Below are 24,517 nucleotides of genomic sequence, written 5' to 3'. Positions count from 1 at the left end.
CCCTTTGACGCCTATTGCGTCGTCCCTGCCCTGCGCAGGTGCCTGCTGGGATCATGTAGCCCCTCTCACTGCACGACCCCGCTGGCAGAGCGACCGGCTTCTCTCTGGTTCCCGCTCTGGGCTCTCCGGGACCTCCTCAGGGGGTACAGCCAGGATCACCGGAGGTACAACCGTCTCGCTGCCCACCAGCGCTGGGCCTTCTTGCACCAGATCCTGACTGGCGCTGGGTTGGTGGTGGGCAGAGTTCGATCCCTGGCTCAGGCTCTGGCCGAAAAAAACTCCACCCTCAGTCTCTCCAGGAAGTCCTGAAAACCCATTCTGTCTGTCTCTCCCTTCTGCCATAGGGATGCACCCCAGCCCCAGATGCGTGAGGATAGTGGTGATCTTCTCCGTGTCTGAAAGGGAGGGAAGAACAGCAAAGTACACACCACAGGATCTTATATATGACTGGCAGGGCCGTTCAGATGGGGAGTGACCAGAGATGGAGAGGCGGATTCCCCGCGAGGCAGTCCCACCAGCGCAGTTGCTGGCTGACCTCCCGTCGCCATGTTCAACCAGCTTACCTCCTCGTCGCCGTCTTCCTCCTTGCTGTCCTCACACCTCTGGGAGTGACGTGGGTCTCCCCGGACCTCGCAACGAACCTGGACGGGAGCAATGGAAGGAGTCATCCCAGCACCGAACGCCCATCCCGCATCATGGCTCATCGTAGTCCGTGTCTCCTTTGTCTTCCTCATAACCCCGGAAGTCATGTGGGTCGTCACGGATGGCCGGAGCCATCCCGGCCCCAACCGCCCACCAATCCACGTCATTGTCGCTTTCGTCATTCGTGTCCTCCCACTGGTGATCCTGAGGGTTGTCCACCCTGCTGACATATCGGACCCAGGGCACGATCAGCTCCCACAGGCAGTACTCTGGCCCATCGCTCCACTGGAGGAACGCCTCTGTTGCCGCTTCCTGGTTTCACTGACTCTCCAGGGGTTGACGTCATTGCGCGGCGCCACGCCATGGCTCGCCGGGAAGAAAGCGGTCCACCAGAACGGGTGGTGCATCTCGCCGCGGATCTCTACCTCACAGGCGTCCCTCCAGCGCTTCCTGCTGGCGCCTGCACTCACCATGCCTGGCTAAGCGCTTTTGGTATATATTATTTTATTTAATTTTTTTATTATAAATAAATAATTTACATTCACATCATTTATCAGACGCCCTTACAGCAACTTACAGTCAGTAGCTACAGGGACAGTCCCCCCCTGGAGCAATTTAGGGTTAAGTGTCTTGCTCAGGGATATAATGGTAGTAAGTGGGATTTGAACCTGGGTCTTCTGGTTCACAGGCGAGTGTGTTACCCACTAGGCCACTACCACCCCAAATAAATGCGGCGCGATAGCCGAAAACAGTGGACATAAAGGGAAGAAATAAAAACTAGCCCGCAGGTCTGTGGCAATTGCCAGAACTCAAAATACACATACGACGTTGCCAGGTCATGATCACACACAGGTTCATGAACTGTCACATGACTCCATCATGTGACCGGGAGTAACACGGAAACGAGGTAACGTGACTCCTATAAATTAGGCTAGAGAGCAGCTGCCAACTACTCAGTCATTGAAGGACGCACGTCATTTGACTCGGCCCCGAGGTGTATGAGTACCTGTCCTCTCTGTTCTCCTGATTCTCGAACTCCTTCCTGTCACCCTGTTCTGCCCTGTCTTGTGTCTTAAAACGCGAACGACAACATCAGTGTGGTGTTGCGGCTCGCGCTGTTCGCGTTCGCAGATAAACGCGGAGGAACTTACCTGCCTCGCTGCGTCCCGCCGCACCGACGTTTTTCGTCTCCTCCTACACGCCTCTCTCGTTCTGATCCCGGTTCGTGTGACAGAATGACTGAGCCGGAAGTACGCGCTTCACAACTCGCTGCTTTATGCGATCAAGTAGCGTGGCAGGAGAATCTTTTTGGATGTCTGTCGCAGGAGGTCTACATGAGATGACTGTCGTGCACCGAGCATGAAGCGGCGAATGCTGCGCAGAGCCCTCGCCCTGCCGCGGTTCCCGAACCCAGTTTGCTGCTCCCGGAGCGCTGGAACGGGACCGAGGGGAGCGGCGAGTCACTCCTCACCCCTCTCTCGTTGATTTTCGAGCTGCAGCCTAGCCGCTACCCCAGTCCCGATCATGAATCGCCTTATTATTCACCCTGCTCGTTGGTCCCGCGGCGGAGTGGGTGGCCTTGCGAATCAGCTCACCCAGTTCTGCGTCCTCTCATATTCCGAATTCGTGGAGGAATTGAAAATCACCTTCTGCCATCCGAACGGTGTGGAAGACGTCGTGTCGCAGCTCTACCGTCTGCGCCAGGGTTCCTCATCTGTCAGCCAGTTTACCGCAAGATTCTGGACCCTAACTGCAAAGACTACGCTGGGCGACCACGCCCTCCGGATGATGTACTATGAGAGACTGGCCCCACAAATTCGTGGGGAGATGGTCAGCCGGGAGATGTCAGCAACGTATGAGGCCCTCATACAACTCGTGCTGAGGATTGTGCCTGCTGGCACTCCCGAAAACTGCAGCCCCCACTCCAACCCTGCACCAGACTCCCCGACCGCCTTTCTCACCACCTCAGCCCACCGTCATTCCTCCAGACCATAGGAGGGAACCCAGGCAGCTGTGATGGACAACCCTCACACCCGAAGAAAAGCAGCTGCGTTTTCGGGAGGGTTTGTGTGCATACTGCGCTTCCCCCTCACACCTCCGGCTGACCTGCCCTATTCGTCTGGGGAAACGGGACACCCAGCATCGGCGTGGCGCGGTCAGCTGGGTCCTATCCTCCACATCTGATGACACCGACCTCCCGACTCACTCTCCCGGCCGTCCTGGAATGGAATCAGCGAGTCATCTCCACCACAGTCTTTGAGGATTCCGGGGCGGCTGGAAATTTCATAGACCGCTCCTTCGTCCGACAACATCACATTCCCCTGGAACTCCTCACAAGTCCTCTCACAATCACCTCCGTGGATGGTCATTCGGTCTCCTCAGGACCCATCATTCACCGCACGGTCCCTCTTCAGGATGCATTTAACACTATAGTAGGATGAAAGAGGAAGCATGGAAGACGAAACCAAAGAATAATGATGAATTCTGGGAGGCATGCAAGACTGCTTTATTTGCTATTCCTGATGACTTCATCAATAAATTGTATGAATCCTTGCCAAAACCGCATGGATGCAGTTCTTCAAGCTCATGGAAGTCATACAAGATATATCTCACAACACCACTACTTAATTTGCTGACATATTTTTGTATTTGCAGTAAATTTGTTTAATTTCTGTATAGGCTACAAAACTTTTGTCTTGCCAAATTTTACCTTTCTGTCTTGATTAAATGATAAATCATTTTTCAGTGAAATTAATTCATTTTAAGCTTGTGATAGTTGGCCATACCACCGCTCCTTATAATTTATTATGCCTTGGCTGGGCCTTTGCTAGTCTTATCTCATTTCTTCCCATACCTCCCAAGCCTTTGGTTAGCTTTCAAACCCTAGGGAGTTTTCTGCAGGGGCATATGAAGTTTAGAATGAACTTAGGTGGAGGTCAGTTTTACTGCTTATTTTTATTTATACTCCATAAATGTATGTCTGTCTCTCTGTGTACTTGTATGTCTTGTACATACATTGTACTTACATTATATGTTTTCTCTGTGCATTTGAGCATAAGCAATTTCCTTCAGGATTAATAAAGCTTTCTGATTCAGATTCTTCAAATTCAAATTTTTATTTGTCACATATACAGTCATAGACGGTATGATATGCAGTAAAATGCTTGTGCAACTGCTATTGACCTTGATAATTACAAATATTGTAAGTAATTACAAAAGTGTGATTACAAAAGTCCATTTCACCTGTGTGTGCGTCTATTTCAGCTGTATCTGTGTGCGCCTTTCATATGTGTGTGCATCCATTTCACCTGTATCACACCTGTGTGTGTGAGTTTTCAGTAGTATAAATGCATGCATGTCAGCTTTACACCTTGGCCGCACAAATTAATTACAATGCAACTTGCAAGTTCTTGATGGGACAATTAGAGGCTTTAAAAGGTAGTCTTACAACACTTGTCACAGAATTAGTGTGAGGTTTTCTGATGATTTGGCTTTACAATGACCTTACACTCTAGATGGCCTAGCGTGTAAGGTAGCAGATTTAGGAGGTCCAACGAGTTCTCAGAACGCTGATGCCAGCTCTCAAAGAATCGTCAGTGTTTGAGAGTGCAGAAGAGAGAAGTTTTATACAATAATTACAGCATGTGAATCAAGTGCCAAATTCACTTGATTCACATGCTGTAATTATTGTATAAAACTTGTTTTAAGTTGGAATTCTTAATTCCTTTTATTTTTTTAAAGGGCCAATGTGTTCATTTTTAGTGTATACACTTACATAGTGTAGCACTGATTTCTTCCTATTTTTTTTCCGTTTTAATGTGACTTAAAATGTTACAGTAACTAAAAACAGAAAAATTATTTATTTCGTGCTACTGCCTAGTGGGCCATTTTCTACCCATCAACAGAACAATTTTAAACTGACACTTCTCCTGCCTGTTCCTTTGGCCATCTGGCATTTTTTCTCACCACATGGTTGCACCTTATCCTAGAGGGTAAACCAAAATTCTGTACTCCTTCTTTAAAAAAGTGAAGAACACTTACTGCCCTGTTGTTGTCCAAACACCTGAGATACACAATGGTCCTACTCTCCTGGTCCTGCACAACCATGAAACACCTTGCCATCTCACTAATTTATGATTTCCATTCAAATGCCCATGAATAAAAAATCTCAGTTTAACTCAAAAACTTGACTGTAATAACTTTAGGCAGTGTGTCCCCGTAATCACTAAATGTGAGAACGTCACCTAAATATAAAGGTGATGCTCTTACATAATTAGTTTGGCGAACGAATGGTGTCGGAAGGAGTGTCCAATAGGGTCAACAATGTGTAGCCTCATTCGTACACGCCAGTGCTGGATACGTAAGCCTCGAGAAAACAGACTCCCAATTATGTGGACTTCACCTGCACATCTTTTGTGTATTACAAAGAAGGTCAATTTCAATAAATGTCCACAAAGGAAACCACAGTTGGCCTCTGTTCATCCAACCTGCACACAGAAAACATCAGGGCCGACCATTCCGGGTTCCAGATGCAGTCCCTCACGCTGCACGTCCCTGCTGGCAGAGCGACCAGCTTCTCTTGCTGCACCGCGCAGGGAGGTCATTCCGGATCCTCTGGCAACCATTTACGGCACCCCTGTCTGGTGCTTTCTGGGCACGTGCAGGCCCTCTCACTGCACGTCCCCGCTGGCAGTGCGACCAGGTTCTCTCCCTGCCCTGCACAGGGAGGTGGTCCCGGACCCTCCAGCGACCATTCATTTCACCCCAGGCTGGTGCATTTTAACACTATAGTCAAGATAACCAGGAATAAGACAGAAACGGATACTACCACTCAATATCATCATAGTTGCGACAATTTTAGGAATTTCTTTAATACTAAAATAGTTATGAATAGAGACAAGATTAGAAGAACAACAAACATCTCTGTCGATATTTCTATGGAAAACAATCTTAAAATAGCTGACCACCGATTAGAACGCTTCAACCTTATTAAAGAGCATGAACTAATTAAACTAATTTTCAAATCAATGACTTGCGCATTGGATCCACTTCCTACAAGGTTCCTTAAACAAATAGCACCTGATGTTATAAAACCTATCCTCAAAATGATTAACTCTTTGCTTAGTACCAAGTTTGTTCAAGGTAGCAGTCACCAGACCGCTGATTAAAAAAACTGATCTTGATTGAAGTCAGCTTTCAAATTATAGGCCTAAGGATAAGGAGCATGAGATGAGAAGGCCAATATCAAGGTATGCACTGAGCGCATACCTAGACAGTAACATATCCATGAAGCCTCTGATCAGGGACGCATCTCGCTGCTTGTTCTGCTTGACCTGAGTGCAGCATTTGACACTTTTGATCACGCTATTCTCCTTGCCAGGTTAGAGAATGTTGTTGGGATTAAGGGAACATCCCTTATATGGTTCAGATCATATCTGATGGATCGGTATCAGTTTGGGGACACCAATGGTGATTCGACTTCACATAGTAAAGTAGAGTTTGGTGTTCCACAAGGTCCTGTCCTAGGTCCATTACTATTTTACTTATACATGTTACCTTTAGGTGATGTCATCCGCAAACACAGTATTAGCTTTCATTGCTACACTGATGACACACAGTTGTATCTATCAGCAATGCCAGATGAGAGGCAGCAGCTGAACAGAATAGAGAATTGTCTGAAGGACATTAGACAGTGGATGGTCACCAGCTTTCTTCAGTTAAACCCTGATAAGAGGGAAGCTCTTGTAATTGGGTCTAAAGCAGCTAGACATAAGATGGCTGACTACATCATAACTCTGGATAGCCTTTTTATCTCACCAAGTACTGAAGTAAAGGATCTAGGTGTCATCATTGATACAGGTCTCTTATTCAATTCACATGTAGATAATGTCACTAGGATAGCAGTTTTTTACCTTAGAAATATTGCAAAAGTAAGAAATATAATTTCAATGCATGATGCAGAAAAGTTGGTCGATGCATTTATTACATCATGGTTAGATAACTGCAACGCATTACTGTCTGGATGCTCTAGTAGGTTCATGAGGAAACCCGAGCTAGTACAGAATGCTGCATCCAGAGTTCTAACTAGAACTAGGAAATTTGACCACATCACCCCAGTCTTCCAATCACTGCACTGGTTACCCATCAAACTTAGGAAAACTGCTAAACTGCTAAATGACTTTTTTTTTTTTTCTTATCGACAATCACAAACTCTTCACTGACACCACTTGCAGGATCACTCTATCCTGGAAGGGGATGCCTCTCTCTATCACTCCTTCCCAAGGTTTCTTTTTTTCATTTTTTCTCTCTCCTAGAGTTTTTCCGTGTGTGCAGAAGGGTCAAGTGTGGGGGTGTCAAGACAGGTCTTGTCAAAGCCCATTCAGACATACTGTATGTGATTATGGGCTATATAAGAAATAAATGTTTTTGTTGTTGTTGTATTCTGGGAACATGCAGCCCCTGTCGCTGCACGTCCCTGCTGGCAGAGCGACCACTTTCTCTCCCGGCACCACACAGGGAGGCGGTCCCGGACCTTTCGGCAACCGTTCACTGCACCCCAGGCTGATGCCTTCTGGGCACGTGCAGCCCCTCTTGCTGCACGTCCCTGCTGGCAGAGCGACCACTTTCTCTCCTGGCATCGCACAGGGAGGTGGTCCCGGACCCTCCGGTAACCGTTCACTGCACCCCAGGCTGATGCCTTCTGGGCACGTACAGCCCCTCCCGCTGCACGTCCCTGGTGCCAGTGAGGGGCTTCACCACCATCCCTTCTGCGTCCATTGGGACAAGCAGGCCCTCATCCTGCCTGTCTCAGCTGGGTCCTGATGCCTTCCAGGGGGCTCTGTGCGCTCCGCCCCTTTGGAAGCGGACGCAGGGCCATGCCTGGCCTGCCCTACTTACAGGCTACCAGAGAACCCAGCTTCATTGCTTCACCACCCACCCTCCCCTCAGGAGGAGCCCCCAACCCGAGCTGCACCCCCCCACTTAGGGGAACCTTGGGTCCACCTCGACCTGGACCAGTGCAGTCGGCTCAGGAACTTCCTCCCTGGGATTCTGCTCCGCTGCTTGGTCGCCATCAGATGGACATAAAGAGGGGAAGTGGGGGTGACACACACCAAACATACGCACACCACAGACAGAGACAGAAAGAAGAGAGGTTCCCTCCATCTGGTTCCCTCTCTGGGATCTCCGGGACCTCATCAGGGGGCACAGCCAGGATCACGGGAGGCGCAACCCTCTCATCACCCGCTGAGTGCTGAGTTTTCTTGCACAGGATCCTGATTGGCACTGGGTGTGGTTGTGACGGCAGGGTTCAAACTCTGGCTGATCAAACTCCGCCCTCAGTCTCAGTATCTTGTTGGCGTCTGAGAGGGAGGGAAGAGCAGCAAAGTACATGCCACAGGATGTTAAAATGGACTGGAATGTACCGTTGGTTGTCCACCCTGCTTACCCCCCTTGAGCCAAGGCGTGATCAGCTCCCACGCACAGTACTCCGGCCATCTCCCCAAGGCCTCCGTTACAGCTTCCGGGTTTCGCGGATTCTCAAGGGGTCGATGTTCCATGGGTCGTTCACCTTGCTTACCCCCTTGAGCCAAGGCGCGATCAGCTCCCACGCACAGTACTCCGGCCATCTCCCCAAGGCCTCCGTTGCAGCTTCTGGGTTTCGCGGATTCTCAAGGGGTCGATGTCCCATGGGTTGTTCACCTTGCTTACCCGCTTGAGCCAAGGCGCGATCAGCTCCCATGCACAGTACTCCGGCCATCTCCCCAAGGCCTCCGTTGCAGCTTCCGGGTTTCGTGGATTCTCAACACTCTCACCACGGCTTGACCCCCTGCATTGCCGGGAAGAAACTGCTCAACCACTACGTGGGGGTCGTATCACGGTCCCGCCGCATCTGGCTGCGGATCTCTCCGACCCCACGGACGACCATCCAGCTCTCCCCGCTGGTGCCCGCACCTACCACAATTGGATGCGCTCTTCTCCATGGTCTACTTCCTTGCTTTTTGTCCGTGTGCTTTTGGTGTGGGCTCGAACATTCTGTCATGTCAGTGAGCTGATGGGGGAAGGAAGCGTAGAGACGGGACATTCTGGGAACAAGGATTTATTAATTAACACAAATAAACACGCCGCGATGGTCAAGTTCACAAAAAATGCGGCGGAACCCAACACACAACTCAAAACACACAACAGTTGTCAAGTCCACTAAGAAGGACAAGTTCACGAAAATTGATAATATATTTTATACATTATCCGTTTTATATAATAAAAGGATTTTATTATATAAAATCCTGATTGGGTACAAGTCCCCAGGTGCCATCAATCCAGACAGCTGGGACATTTTGGCAGTTGAGACACCTTCACACCACATATATACATATTAACATAAAATAATTTATGTAACTGGAATGAAAACAAGCCAAACTGAAATAGGGGGTAACAGGGCTATTTTTGTAAAAAGTACAAATAATTACGTGACAATGTAAGGAGAATAAGTAACAAAAACTACTCCAGTAATTTTGGTGTGTGTGGTAGCAACCAGGTGAGGAGTACAATGATAGGAGTAGACTAGTCTAAGAGAATACCAGTGGCAACCAACATGAGATGTCTCGTCTCATCGTCATCGCATCAAAAATTACAAAGACATTTTGTCATAAATTTCTTTGATGAAAACATAACTATTGGGGTGTGAACTTTATTTTCCTGATGTTTCTTGTCTCAGCGACAAGCAGATTCCTAAGGCCATACTGCAAAGTTGTCAGCATGTCTGGGTGTACTACTTAGGCACGGTATGCCGAAAATTCCTTACATCAATCCTCCACAGGCTTAACACCTTTTTGATATGTGCTTGGCTATCATCCCCTGCTGTGTCCATGGGACAAAGAATTGTCTGGAATGGCTCATGTTGACAAGATGGTCAGAGAGGGTCTGGGAGGGGGCACACGCTGCCCTGCAGACAGCAATTTTAAAAACCATCGGTAAAAGGAAGCGGCTTCCCAGCACAAAGCTTACCTCACGTTTTCTCTGCCCTGTTTTTGCTGCGTTTTAGATTAACACCGTCACATTTAAACTGAAACTGCCCCCTAACGTACATGTCCACCCTGTGCTTCATTTTTCACTCCTCATACCAGTTACACTGGGTTCAGTGATCAGGAATGACATGTCCGTGACACCCCTGGAGGCAGTGGAGGTGCACAATAGGTACTGAGAAACCCAAAGAATCTAAATGCTTAATTGTTGTGGCACTATAATGATGCAGATCTTGAGTCAGGCTCACTAATGTAGACGTTTGTCTTTTTGGCTTCAAATAAATATACAGATATGAATAAGAAATTGCTAGCTATCTGTATCTTGGAGACAAGAAACCGACTTCCAACCCAATCAAATCTGCACATAGATTCTTGAATGAACTTTTAGTTCTTTACGACCCGCCATGCCCCCTTCGATCAATGGGTGCAGGGTCACTACTGGTACCAAAAGTACAGAAGGTCACAGCTGGAAGCAGATCCTTCTCCTATAGAGCACCGCAGTTGTGGAACGGCTTGTCTGTCAGTGTCCGGGACTCAGACACAGTCTCAGTGTTTAAATCCAATCTCAAAACTTAGCTGTTGTCTCTGGCTTTTTGTTAAAGTCCTAAACACTCATTTCACTTCACTTTGACAGTGTCAATTATAAAGTCCAGTTCATCACAGAGTCCCCCTGTTAGACACAGACACAGACAAAGTTAAATTCACCCTAGTTAGGCTGTCCTAGTTAGGGTACCGGGCCACTGTAGCACCAATATTAAAGTGAAAGTGAAGTGATTGTCACATGTGATACACAGCAGCACAGCACACGGTGCACACAGTGAAATTTGTCCTCTGCATGTAACCCATCACCCTGGTACCTTGGCAGATCGGGATTCGAACCGGCAACCTTCTGATTACAGGGCCGCTCCCTTAACCGCTAGGCCACCATTGCCCCTTAAATATACTACTAAATATACTACTATCACCACATATTTCAGTATTGGTCGTACAGTGCCACCGTCTGCCGCTGCTTCTGTTTGTTTTCTCCGAGACACGGAATCAAGCGTACAGACTACTGGCAGGCTCCAGTGAAGAGTCAAGCAAATAAATCCTGGTTTCTGACAACTGCTAAACGAGGACATAGCATGAAACAAACCAGAGGGTCACCACAGCCACCACCACCGTTACAACTACAGGTTCAGGGATCTTCAAGTGGACCAGTAGCATCATTATGAACACGTAATCTAAACCATGACATTGGACTACATTCTGGACTTCTCCAACCCTACAACTGTAGGACTTATTATTATATTGTACAAATCATCACCAGCCCTGCACTGACACCATTTGCAGGCTCACTCTACCCTGGAAGGGGGTCCCTCTCTGTATCACTCCTTCACAAGGTTTCTTCTTTTCTTTTTTTCTCTCTCCTAGAGTTTTTTTTCTGTGGAGTTTTTCCCTGTGTGCAGAAGGGTCAAGTGTGGGGGGTGTCAACTATAGGGCTCGTCAAAACCCATTGACTCATACTGTATGTGATTTTGGGCTATATAAGAAATAAATGTTGTTGTTAAGCATTTAATTCAATATTTCTAATTAGCTAGTAAATCTGACATTCTCAAACACTCCCCATACACTTTGTTGCATATATTGTGCTTTGAAAATACGCCATACATAATAAGATAGATACAAATAGTTGTAGAATATATTTTTTACGAAGACTTATAGCTGACCTGTGCGGTTCCACTTTGTGTTGAGCTGTAGGTGGAGAGTTTGAGTCTTGAATCAACCACACCCCCAACAGGGGGGAACTTCCCTGGGATGCTGTTGTAGTAGTCATGCTCTGAAGAGTCATCATCATCACCCCATGCGGACTCGTCTGTTCTGATATTTCTGTTACAGTTGTAACAAACAATATAAATAATGATAAACAACCACAGCAAAAAAAGACAACCAGTCTTAATAAACTACTGTATTCTAAAAATTTCAGTCCTTAACACAGAAACAGTAAAAATATTTATTTGTTTAGAATTAAAAATAACAAATCTGATTTGTGCATAGATGAGTGTAGGATACTAAATATAATCACAGACATAGGACTGTAATTGACCAAAAACAGAAAAAAAAAGCATGGAAGATGCAATGCTCTGGACACACAAACACACACACACACACACACACACACACACACACACACACACACATTAGTGACGCTCTGGGTGAGTCCCTGCCATGAGCACTGAGTAGAACGAGCGGTTTAGATGGGCAGAGAGGGTCTGGGAGGGGGCACACACTGCCCTGCAGACAACACTTATGGAAAGTAAAGTAAAAGTGAATGCATGACTGAGTGTCCAACTACATTTTCTTGTAATGCCAGCATGTTTGTTGGCTGTTCTATTGAGTGTGTGTGTCCAAGATGATGCCTGTGTGGCCTGACATCAGTCACTACCCTTTCTACGCGTGTTTCATCGTTTTGTCTTGTTTTAATGTGCCATAGCTACTGCTTGTTCACTGTTAACTTACAACCATCCTACACTTCTTTGGAACTGCAAAGTGGAGTCAGCCTGGCCCTAAAAATCATGCCTTTTCTCCTCCACTCTCCTCTGGAATTCCAACCTTTCTCTGGCAAACTTCAGCTCCAACTCAGCGGGCAGCTGGCGAAGCTGACGCCGAGCCTGTCTCGCCAACCCAAGGTCTTTATGGTCCAACAAGGACTGGACCCTTGCAGGCTGGGCTTGATGAATGCCAGATAACTGGTAAACAAAACCTACATCCTTTTTTTACTTTACATGAACTGGACTTTCTTTGCTTGACAGAAACCTGGATGTCCCCTGGTGAGTCCAGCCCGCTAGACAAACTGCTACCAATGACTGTTCATATTTTAATTCCTCATGGTGTTCAGGTCGTGGAGGTGGCTTAGCAATACTTAAATCCAAATTTGACTGCAAACAAATCTTCTTGCATGTTCCTTTTACATCGTTTGAAATCTCACTCTTTGAACTGGGACATTTGCCTGCGATCTTCTGTGCGGTGCATTATCGGCTGCCTACATACCATAAAGACTTCTTAAGTGACTTTTTGGACTTCCTGGCAAATTTCAATCCCATATACAATCAGCGTGGGAGATTTTAGTATACACGTTTGCTGCCCGGACAAGCCTTCCTGAATCTACTGGACTCTTTTAATCTAGAGCAATCTATAAATGGGCCCACTCAGGAGCGGGTGCATACAGTGGACCTTGTTATAACACGTGATATCAGTAGGTAACCTGGAAGTTGGAGACGCAGGGTCCTCATATCAGAAGCCTGTTTTATTTGATTTTACTTCTGCTGTTAAAACTGTGAAGCCATTTCTTGCTGCTCGGCCCTGCCGTGTTGTAAAACCCTCCACTACTGCTCAATTTTGCGGCTCTTTTATGTGTAACCAACCCTCGCTGTCTGGCAACCCCGAGGAGCAATTACTCTGATTTAAATGACACCACTATCAGACGAGAGTATAGGGGTGCTGAGCAAAAAAAAAATGCTTGCAAGTTTCCTTGAAATGGTCTATGAGCACAGGTGGCAATATCAGAGGCCAGTGAAAGTGGCTAGAACCAAATTCTATTCTAACCTAATATCTAAAAATTAACATAATCCCTGCCAACTTTTTAACACGCTAAATTCCATTCTTAACTCTCAGGAACCTGTGCCATTAAAGGCTGAATCTTTTTTAAGCATTTTTTATGGAAAAAGTGGATTGCATTAGAGCCCAGATCGTGCCACCACTTGACCACCCATCAATTGCACCACTGAATGTTGCAGTGTTTGCCCAAAAGTTTAAAGCATGCTGTTGTTCAACCCCTGTTAAAAAAAACAGGTCTTGATACCACTGCTAATCAAGCTTTAGGCCGATTTCAAAGGCCGATATCTAAACTTTTTGAAAAAATCTAATCCTGGAAGTTTTTCTGTCTGGGTTTAAATCACATCACAGTACAGAATCTGCTCTGTTAAAAGTCTTTAATGACATAATCTTAGCAAATGATTCTGGGGACGTGTACTTCTCAATTTTACAGCAGCTTTTGATACAATTGCTGATGATATTCTTGCTTCAAGGCTGGAGCATTGGCTGGGTATTAGGGGTCCAGCTCTCAAATATCTGTGTGATAGAAGCCTCTTCGTCTCTATTAAGGACTCTTTCTCATCTTCAGCAGCACTTTGTGGGGGGTAACACAGTGCTTTATTCTTATTTATTATTTCTCTTTTATTCTCATTATAATTACTTCCTCTTGGAACTATTTTTCGAAAACACAATGTTTCTTTTCATTGCTATGCAGATGACTGTCAAGTCTACTTTCCCCTTAAGAGTAACAAGGGGTGCTCTATCCAGCTCTCCTCTCCTCAAGCCTTAAATTTCCTGGACCTAAATGAGACCTAAATGTATGCTTTCTGGTAGTGGTGACCCCTGTATTGACCTAGCTTCCCGAGCCCCTTGTGAAAAATCATTTATTACAGACCTAGGTGTAAAAATGGACTCAACTCTGAAAATGGATGCACAGGTTAACATTATTGTAAAATCATGCTTTTTTTTCAGTTGAGGCGCCTGGCCAAGTCCTTTCCAAACTAAATCTGAAAACAGTGATTCACTCTTTCATTACGTCCAGCCTTGATTTTTGTAATTCATTGCTTTTTGGATCAGCCAGACATCTCTATCTTGCCTTCAGTTAGTACAAAATGCAACTGCACATTTTCTTACTGGTACAAACAGGCGAGATCACATAACCCTGATCTTAGCCTGAATACATGGCTCCATGTCTGTTTTAGAGTCTGTTTTAAAATTATTTTATTTGTTTTTAAATCACTGAACGGCTTTGTCAGACCTACTCCATTCCTACACTCCACCCGTTTTCTCAGGTCTTCAGACCAGAGACTATTACCTGTTCCTAAGTCCCATTAGAAGCTCAGAGGTGACAGAGCTTTTGCAGTGACCACCCCTCGTCTTTGGAATGACCATGCTCAATGTGTTTAAATCTCATTTAAAAACTATTTTTTTTAATTCAAATTGCTGCATGTTTTTTTTATCTTCATTTTAGTAACTTTTTGTCCCTGGTATTTTAATTTTAATGTACAGCACTTCCGTCGGCTCCTTTGTTGAGTTAAAATGCTTTATAAACACAAGTGCTTTATCACATCTGGAACAAATTAACATGCCACTCAGGGAGTCACTGCATTCAGTCTCTCCCACACATGCTGCAGTTACTAGGAATTCTGCTACCAGTCTTTATCCAGTGCTGTGTGTAACACCTGTTAGGTATGTTGATTTGGTTTCTTATCATTCAGTATGTTTTATGTGTGTTTATCTGTGTTTGCAAACGTCAACATCCATGGTTGTGGCTCATGCTGAATTTAAGTTCGCAGATTAACGTTGTAGGGTAAATTGAAAAAAGGTGTGTCCATTTGTCCTTATCTTTAGATCAGCAGAGAGAGAGCTCTGTAATACATACATACATATTGTATGTGACATACATACAATATTTACATATTACTGCAATAGCAATCTACCTGTGTTAATACATTCAAAACTATTCATTCCTGCAACTTCTAGGTAACATCAGATGAGTTTAAATACATTACTAACATTTAACAAGGTCAGCACAATTCTCTGATACCAAACACATCTTAAGTGATGTGCCTAAACACCTATTTTAACATATCGCAGTAAATAGTCATCTGTTTACTTTTATGTGAGCCTCACCATTCACAAGTAACTCAATGTGGAAATGCAAAGATTGTGATGTCTCCACAGTCAAGCGTTCTGTGCTTCTCAAGCATTTTAAGATTGATCATAGGAATTTTGGATGTCATCATCCCTATCCTTGTGTTTATTCAGACTGTCCTTGTTTATTTAATACTTGGAGTTCTCTGAAGAGCCATGTGTCAAGGAGGCCTCCTCAGCATTCCCTTCAAAAAGATGCATTGACAACTTATAAATGCTTGCTTTGTGAATACAAACACACATCATTGTTTAAAGGCTACATCCATCACATTAGACAGCACCTGAAAAATACTGAAACTGTTCCTTGTGTTTTTAGTGAGTGCTCATACAAAACCAATATTTATGGATCATTCAGAACACACAAGGCAAGAAAACACAAATCATCTCTGAAGAGGACTTAAAGCCTGACATTGTTGTCAGTGAAAGTTGCTTTTGCCAGATGGGATTCCTGAATCAGTGAATTAAATTACAGATTCAGACTACAGTATCAGGACAAAGATTTGGTGGATTTGTTTGTAAATTTGACAGAAACTGGAGAACTTGAGAGTCTTGGCATTGTAAAGATTTTGTTTCCTAAAAACAAAACAGTCTCTACGAGAAAATCAACAGTGGCCAAAACAACTTATCATCCCATGCTTTTATTATAACACTGAACTGCAATTAGAGAGAGGAAATGCTCTTTTGAAGGATCAAGGCTGGCTGTCACTCCCAAGATGAAGTCTGATATTCTGGAGATGGTTTGTAATGAAATATACAAGTAGAAATCTTATCCCAGCAGTGCAAACTTCAGTAAAGTTTCAGAGGCACTTATCAAGAAACACCCTTGCTTAGCAGAAAAATTATCCTTCAGTGGGTGCTATGAGTTGACACAGAGACTCAAAATGAAGATGGGAAATCTACGCACACCGCTGAAAACAGATTCTCTGAAAACCAAAGCCTCAGACCATGTTTGTCCAGCAAAAAATGTTAAACAACCTAAACTTGGTGAGGCCAGTCATGTCCCATCCCGTCCTGCTGAGACATCAGCAAACCATGAAGTTGAGCACCTGCCACTTTTAAGGGATGAAAGCGATGCATTGAAAATCAGAAAACAAAATGACAAAGATGTTTGCCTTACGCAAACAAGAGAAAATGTTATTGTGAACATAAAGTAAATGTTCAGATGAAGGGGTGTTTTTTTTCCATGAGTAAATTTGTTTCTTTTGACCCAGCTGCTGTTAAATTACTTAGAAGATGTTGGATTGTAAAAAGTCAATTTTACGTCTCTACATTAAAGAAAGAAAGTCCAGTTGCCATGATTCAACTTTCAGGCCCTTTTTTATGAAGTTAACTGTACCACTGTTGACTAAACCTAATTTGTTTATTTTGTTTAAATGCTTCAAGTCTATTATTGTATTTGTCTTTTCTGGGAAGGTAGGAATCTAGACCTTGTTTACTGTCTGTTTGTAAGCTCAGTTGTAGGACTGTGTTGGACAAAGATTCTACAAATGCTCTAAATCTGTATCACATCAGATGAAATCATTCAGATGGCAATCCAACCACCTGTCCATTAGATCCAATCCCTTCTGCAATGCTCCAAACCATCACTCCTGAAGTCATTCCTTTCATTGCTTATATCATAAACAGCTCAATCACATCTGGCCATGTACCATCTGCCTTTAAAATAGCCAGGATCTTCCAGTCCTAAAGAAATCTTCTGCTGATTCTACAGATATCAACAATTACCAACCAGTTTCTCTCCTCTCATTTTTTTCTAAAATCCTTGAGCGCTGTGTCTACAATGCAGCAGTACGACTGATTTTCAACCTTCCAAAATTCTTCCACACCACCCCTCTGCTACGTACCCTCCACTGGCTCCCAGTAGCTGCATGCATCAGATTCAAAATACTGATGGTGGTCTCCAAACATGGAGTAGCACCATCCTACCTCACATCCCTTATTATACCTTGCACTGCACCTCATCTTCTCAGAGCCTCCATTACTGCTCGCCTGGTCCCTCCATCTCAGAAGGTAAAAGGAAGTCACTGATCTAGACTCTTCTCTGCCTTGGCCCATCGGTGGTGGAATGGACTTACCCTTGAGGTCAGAACAACACAGTCACTGAGCACTTTCAAACAGCAGCTGAAGACCTTCCTCTTTAGAGAATATTTAGATTAACTTGTAACTTTCTTATTGTCTGACTTATGTACAGAAACTACAAAACAGTGAATAAAAAGATAGTTGGGGGTCCTAGTGAACCAGAATTGATCCCTTTATTTATGGTAAGATGGAAGCACGTTGTAAGTCGCTCTGGATAAGGGCGTCTGCCAAATGCCTTAAATGTTAAATGTAAATGCTGTTTACTCCTCATTAAGCCATTTTATCACAATTATGAGAAAAGTTTCATTTTTGGGAAAATGATTCAATGAAAGTGAAAAGACCTTTTTTTCCCTTTCTGTCTTTATACCATGGGCTAATTTGGTAGGTGCTTGGTTTTACACTGCCCATTTTAAACCAGTTTTTGGGGCAATCTTGTTTTAACTTCAGAAGAATTCTAAAGGTTTTACTGTGTATTCAGTTCTAAATGATTGTTCAAGGAAAGATTGCATGTTCCTCTTCAAAACCATAACTGATTTAATCGTGTTATTTATGTATTTATGAAATAAATAATTTTCCTCTAATAGCAACATGATTGAAAGACAGAGGAGATACAATTCAAAGAACCATGTATCTAGCATTATTTATGAAGCATTGATCAGCACAAAGATATGGAAACAAATCAGTAAGAACATTAAAAGTGAAAAAAAGAATAGAATTGTTATCACCACATAATAATATTTGTTAAATATTATTTTGATTTAAATGGCCACTTTCGTGTTGCGGTATATTCGCAAATTTAATATTAAAAAAGACAGCTTTATTCTGCAGTACAGAAGACAGCAAAGCACAGGAGAAGATTACAGTTCTGTGGAAGAAAATAAGATGTACATATGCTACTTCGTGCAACACAAAAGAGAAATTTATTCTTTGAATCTTATGTGAATGTTATGTGAATGTGTGTTTTTTTTTCTTTATAGTATTGACTAATTATGATGGGACCTTGGAACACTTGCACTTATGCTATATGCTGGGTCAGTTATTACAGTCATACTGACTGCTTAGTGAAATTACTGTTAAACATACAGTGTCATGCAAAAATCTTCCCAAGAGTAACTCTAATATAGTTGAGGAAGGGAGTCATCTAAAAGTGTAAAACACACAACTCTCAATGATTAAAATGTAAATGTGGTGATAATGTTCATGTTGATATGTGATGATGTGCTAGAAAAACTGAGGGTTGGTCTTCCCCAAATCTCTAAAGTAATTAATGAGCTCTTACGAGTAAAAATCTACAGATGGAGAACAACATTGCTGCTCAGAGAATAAGTAAAATAACTAAATTCTGCAATAAACACTTTTTTTCATTTTTTTTCATGAAATTAGTGTGTTTCATTTTTGTTGGGGTCTGTGAAGTAGTTTGTGTTTGTTTTCTGTAAAAATTTGTTTGGTAGCGTGGTAGTAGCCTAGTGCGTAACACACTCGCCTATAAACCAGAAGATTCAAATCTCACTTACTATCATTGTGTCCCTGAGCAAGACACTTAACCCTAAGTTGCTCTGGGGGACTGTCCCTGTAAACTACTGATTGTAAGTCGCTCTGGATAAGGGCGTATGATAAATGCTGTAAATGTAAATATTCTGATTAACATTTCTTCAAGCAGGAAAACTGGTGTAGTCTATAACAAATCAGTTCACATATCTTTTGTTATACCTGACATAAGGTCTGGTTTATAAGAACAGGGTTTGGTGTGTGAGGACCAATACAGCATCATGTAGCACAAACCAGAATTTGTAAACACAGTATTTAAATATTAAAGGCATAAGCTCTCAATTTTGCTTCTGTATTTGCTGTATATTACAAAACAATATGTTAATGATTTAAACCTTAGTTCATTAAGGGAAATGTTCTGCAGACATTAACCTTAGTTAATAAGAACACTTTGGTGTTTAATGACTTAATTCAAAAAAGTTTTGGAAGAGGTCTGTGTTAGTAGGGGTGAAAACAGGGGTCCTGTATCAGAGAGGGGAGAGTGTGGGGTGTGTTCAACAAAATCTTTACAATCATAAATCAGCTGAACTTGTTATGAATCCATGACAACGTTTCACCCTTCCATTCCAGAGAGCTTTCTCAAACTTGAGACTTGAGAATGGAATGAAAGGGCAAAACATTGCAAAGAATCCATAACAAGTCTAGTTGCCAGTGGAATAACCTTTTTTGAGATAACCATGTCATGGATGACTGAGAGACAGTACTGATACTGAAAAATTACACGTGTGTTCATGGCACCAAGTGTGACTTATCTGGGACATAAGATCACAGATGAATGTCTCTGCCCAGTACAGGAGAAAATAAGGGCCATAAAGGAGGCTTAAGGGCACCAAGGGCAGTGGTGGCCTAGCGGGTTAGGAATCGGACTTGTAATCAGAAGGTTGCCGGTTTGAATTACAAGCCGCCAAGGTGCCACTGAGCAAAGCACCACACTGTGAGTGCCTGTCATGGCTGCCCACTGCTCACCAAGGGTGAATTTAATGGGGACGAGTGTTATTATATGGATTTTATTGATAAACCTATTCTTGTCTTGTAGGCTGAGGGAGCCCTGACAACTGGAATTAATGGACATGCAGGATTTGCTACGGGTTGTCTCTTCTTTTTCAGTAGAGAAAAGCAGTGTATATATATAACATGCCCGAATGATGGAAATAAAAAAGGACATTCCCGGACATCCTTTCTTTGGAGTAATTTATTGCGAAGTTACCGCAGTCACCTTTTAAAGACTGTTTGGCATAAAGTGTGAATCACAGTTAAAAAGGTGAAAATTCTATCAGTTTAGTTTATACTAAAGTAAAATTAGAAACAAAGCTTTAGATCTACGCCTACATAAATCCAGGAATAATTGTGTCAAATTAATGATGGTGTGTGTTTGTGCGTGTGGGGGTGTGTGTCTGTGTGTGTGTCTGTGTGGCCATATGAGAGACTACATACAAAGATTTTGATTCCGGTATCTTTGTCTTAGTAATTGCTAAAGTTCCTTATTTTTATTTCCTCAAGAAAATGTTGAATTACAGTAACTTTGGTTACTAAGGTTCTTACCTCTCTGCAGTTTTGATGGCTTTAGGTGGACTGTGCAGGTATTGCTTAAATTGCAGCTCAAAAGCCTGACCAATTGTGCAGATGACACTCTGGGCTAGACCATCACAGCACTCCAAGATGTGACATGCTGAGGAGACACAACATTGGGTTACTTTGATAAGAGTGATGTGTTTCACTGTGGCAATCACTTTGGGCATGACTATCTATGGAAGTCCAATGACATAAACATAATACAGATATCTAGCAAGTCCCGTGCCAAACGAAATGATGCAGGAACACAGTGAGAACTCAAAATGTTTATATGAACCTGAAGCAGAGATGTGGAGCATGTTGTCTTCGGCACTCTGCCCCCTAGCGTCGCTTCCCCAACTGTTAGAGTAATGATGCTTTCACGCAGTGCACCAAAACCTTTATCAGCCCGTGGAGGTAATGGTATATGCAGAGGCACAGAGACATGTCTCACCGCTGAAATTCTCTCCTTAGTTTTCCTGGCAGGGCTAGTACTAGACAGGCATACATGAGGGGGGTCAGACAGAAATGTGAAGGGGGCACATGATGGCAACAGAGTCTAGAAAGGGGTGGGTTGAGGCTTGTCTGGATAACTGATTTTGTCATGTAGCTGGTTTGCAGGTTGTCAGGCATCTAAACCCTGTTCATCTTAGGTGTCTCACCAAAAGGCTGATATTAGGGACAGAGCATCATTTCAACAGTAACCTTGAAGAAAATTGAACGTATTGCTCTTAAGTGAGGTTCAGAGCATGTAAAGCCCACAAACCCCTTCATCACGGTAAGGTGGCAATTCAACAACAACATCAACAACATTTATTTATTATATAGCCAAAAATCACATACAGTATGTCTCAATAGGCTTTGACAGGCCCCACACTTGACCCTTCTGCCCACAAGGAAAAACTCCACACAAAAGGAGGGGAGGAAAAAAAAGAAAATTGGGAAAGAGTGATACAGAGAGGGACCCCCTTCCAGGGCAGAGTGAACCTGCAAGTGGTGTCAGTGCAGGGTTTGTGATTGTCCAATAAGAGAAAAAACCCTATAGTTGTAGACGTGGAGAACCGTGTCACCATGTCTGGGTCTTTGACAGAAGGCCAGAGAAAACAGATAGGTTTTCAGTTTCGATTTAAACACTGAGACTGAGTCTGTGTCCCAAACACTGACCGGCAAGCCGTTACACAATTGCAGAGCTCTATAGGAGAAGGATCTGCTCCAAGCTGTGACCTTCTGTACTTTGGGTACGAGTAGTGACCCTGCACCCATTGATCGCAGGGGGCGTGGTGGGTCGTAAATAGCTAAAGGTCCACTCAGGTACTGTGGGGCGAGGTCTTTATAGGTCAAAAGTAAAATTTTGTTGTCAATCCTAAATTTGATGGGTAGCCAGTCACGTGATTGTAAGACTGGGGTGATGTGGTCAAATTTCCTAGTTCTAGTTAGAACTCTGGCTGCAGCATTCTGTACTAGCTGGAGTTTACTCATGCACCTACTAGAGCATCCAGACAGTAATACATTCCAGTAATCTAACCTTGATATAATAAATGCATGGACCAACTTTTCTGCATCGTGCATTGAAATGATATTTCTTATTTTCGCAATATTTCTAAGGTGAAAGAATGCTATCCTAGTGACATTATCTATGTGTGAATTGAATGAGAGACCTGCGTCAATGATGACACCTAGATCCTTTACTTCAATACTTGGTGAAATAGAAAGGCTATCCAGGGTCATGATGTAGTCAGCCAGTTTATGCCTGGCTGCTTGAGGCCCAAGTACAAGAGCTTCTGTCTTATCAGGGTTTAACAGGAGAAAGTTGGTGAGCATCCACTGTCTAATGTCCTTCAGACAATTCTCTATTTTGCTCAGCTGCTGCCTCTGATCTGGCTGACAGATACAGCTGTGTGTCGTCAGCGTAGCAATGAAAGCTAATACCGTATTTGCGGAAGACGTCACCTAAAGGAAACATGTATAGGGAAAAAAGTAACGGACCTAGGACAGAACCTTGTGGAACACCAAACTCTACTTTACTATGTGAAGACAAATCACCATTGATGTCCAAAAACTGATATCAGTTGGTCTGATCTGAACCATTCAAGGGCTGTTCCCTTAATCCCAATAACATTCTCTAATCTGGCAAGGAGAATAGCGTGATTGATAGTGTCAAACGCTGCACTCAGATCAAGCAGGACAAGCAGCGAGATGTGTCCCTGATCAGAGGCCAACAGCAGGTCATTTACCACTTTAACCAGCGCTGTCTCAGTGCTATGATGAGGTCTAAATCTCGATTGATATACTTTGTGGATATTGCTGCTATCTAGGTGTGTTCTCAGCTGCTGGGCTATGAAGATTTTTGATATAAACGGAAGGTTGGATATCGGTCTATAATTTGAAAGCTGACTCAAGCACATTGATTTGACGAATAAGATGAATCCGGAATCGTTTTTGTTTTTGTCTATTAACGAGGAGAGATACGTTGATTGAGCCGCGCTAAGAGCCTTCTTATAGTTAAGTAGGCTTTCCTACCAAGCTATTCGGAATATGTTTAATTTACTTCGACGCCATTTATGTTCTAATTTCCGGGTGGTCTTCTTAAGCAAGCGCAAGTGATCATTATACCAAGGAATTAAGTTTTTATCTCTTACTATCTTCCTTTTGAGGGGAGCAACTTTATCTAACTGGTAAGGTAAAACTGGTAAATCTGGTAAGGCATTAATACACCTCTGTGCCATACTTGATGTAATTGTCTGTTTTTCTCTATAACGAGGGGGGTTGAGTTTATTGTGTCTGATACATTTTTTAAAAGCGATGAGGAAATTATCTGAGATCATTTCAGATTGCAGAAGAGTAACTATATCTTCTATATTTAATCCGAAGATCAGTACAAGATCGAGCGTGTGACCACCTTCATGGTCCTGTTATATGTTATAGACTCAACTCCAACTGAGTTTAATATAGACAGGAATGCTGTTCTTAGTGAGTCTTATAATTTATCACAGTGGATGTTAAAGTCACCGACAATTAGGGCTTTATCCACAGATACAACTAAGTTGGAGACAAAATCTGTAAATTCACTAAGAAACTCAGAATCAGGTCCAGGGGGTCTGTAAATAATAATCAATGGAATTAACTCAGGTTTTTTATTTTGTGAGACTACATGAGTTATATTGGTATGTAGAATCACAAAAGAGTTATATCCATGTCCAGGTTTATGAGTAATACTGAGGTTATCCTTATAAATTACTGCAATGCCACCTCCTCTTCCAGTTAAGTGAGGTTGGTGTACATAGCTGTATCCAGGAGGACTAGACTCGTTTAATGCTACAAATTTGTTTTGTTTTAACCAAGTTTCGGTCAGGCACAGTACATCAAACCCCTGATCTGTAATAATTTCATTGACAATGAGCGTTTTAGGTGTAAGGGATCTAACATTTTATAATCCTATTCTTATATCGGGAGTGCTGGTGGTACGTTTAGAAGGAATGATAGTACCGGGTAGTAAGTTGCTGAAACAGACACCCCGTCCAGCCCGTGGAACAGACACAGTGTCAGCATATTTATGAGTATTATTATTAATGTTTCTTGTAGAATCTCTTGTTTTAATAGAGCGAGGTAAAGACACAGTGTCAATATTGTACACGCTGGGTGGCGACTCTACACAAATGGCAGACACTCGGGTTAGCCAGTCTGTCTGCTGCCTGGTCTCGGCTCTGGCGAGTCTGTTTTGTTTTTTGGTTCTAAGACTATGAGCTAAGTTTTTAGACAACTGAGTGGCGCCCGCCCAGTTGGGGTGGATGCCATCTCACCCAAAAAGACCAGGCTTCCCCCTAAATGTTGGCCAGTTATTAATAAAACCCACTTTATTTTTTGGACACCACTCCGACAACCAGCGATTTATGTCCCTACGCCGAAACTGGGGTAATGGGCCAGAGCAGATTACTTTATCCAAAATC

General features: G+C 43.4%; 1 pseudogene; it reads right to left on the bottom strand.

Annotated features, from left to right (window-relative positions):
• Positions 1-256: 256 nt before the first annotated feature.
• The window catches only part of LOC114773835 (SHC-transforming protein 2-like), a 44,326-nt pseudogene continuing 20,065 nt past the window's right edge, over positions 257-24,517 (bottom strand).

Source organism: Denticeps clupeoides, unplaced genomic scaffold, assembly GCF_900700375.1.
Source record: "Denticeps clupeoides unplaced genomic scaffold, fDenClu1.1, whole genome shotgun sequence".
Classification (NCBI taxonomy): Eukaryota; Metazoa; Chordata; class Actinopteri; order Clupeiformes; family Denticipitidae; genus Denticeps; species Denticeps clupeoides.
Note: the sequence above shows the minus strand (reverse complement) of the source record. Positions and strands in the feature narration are given on the sequence as shown.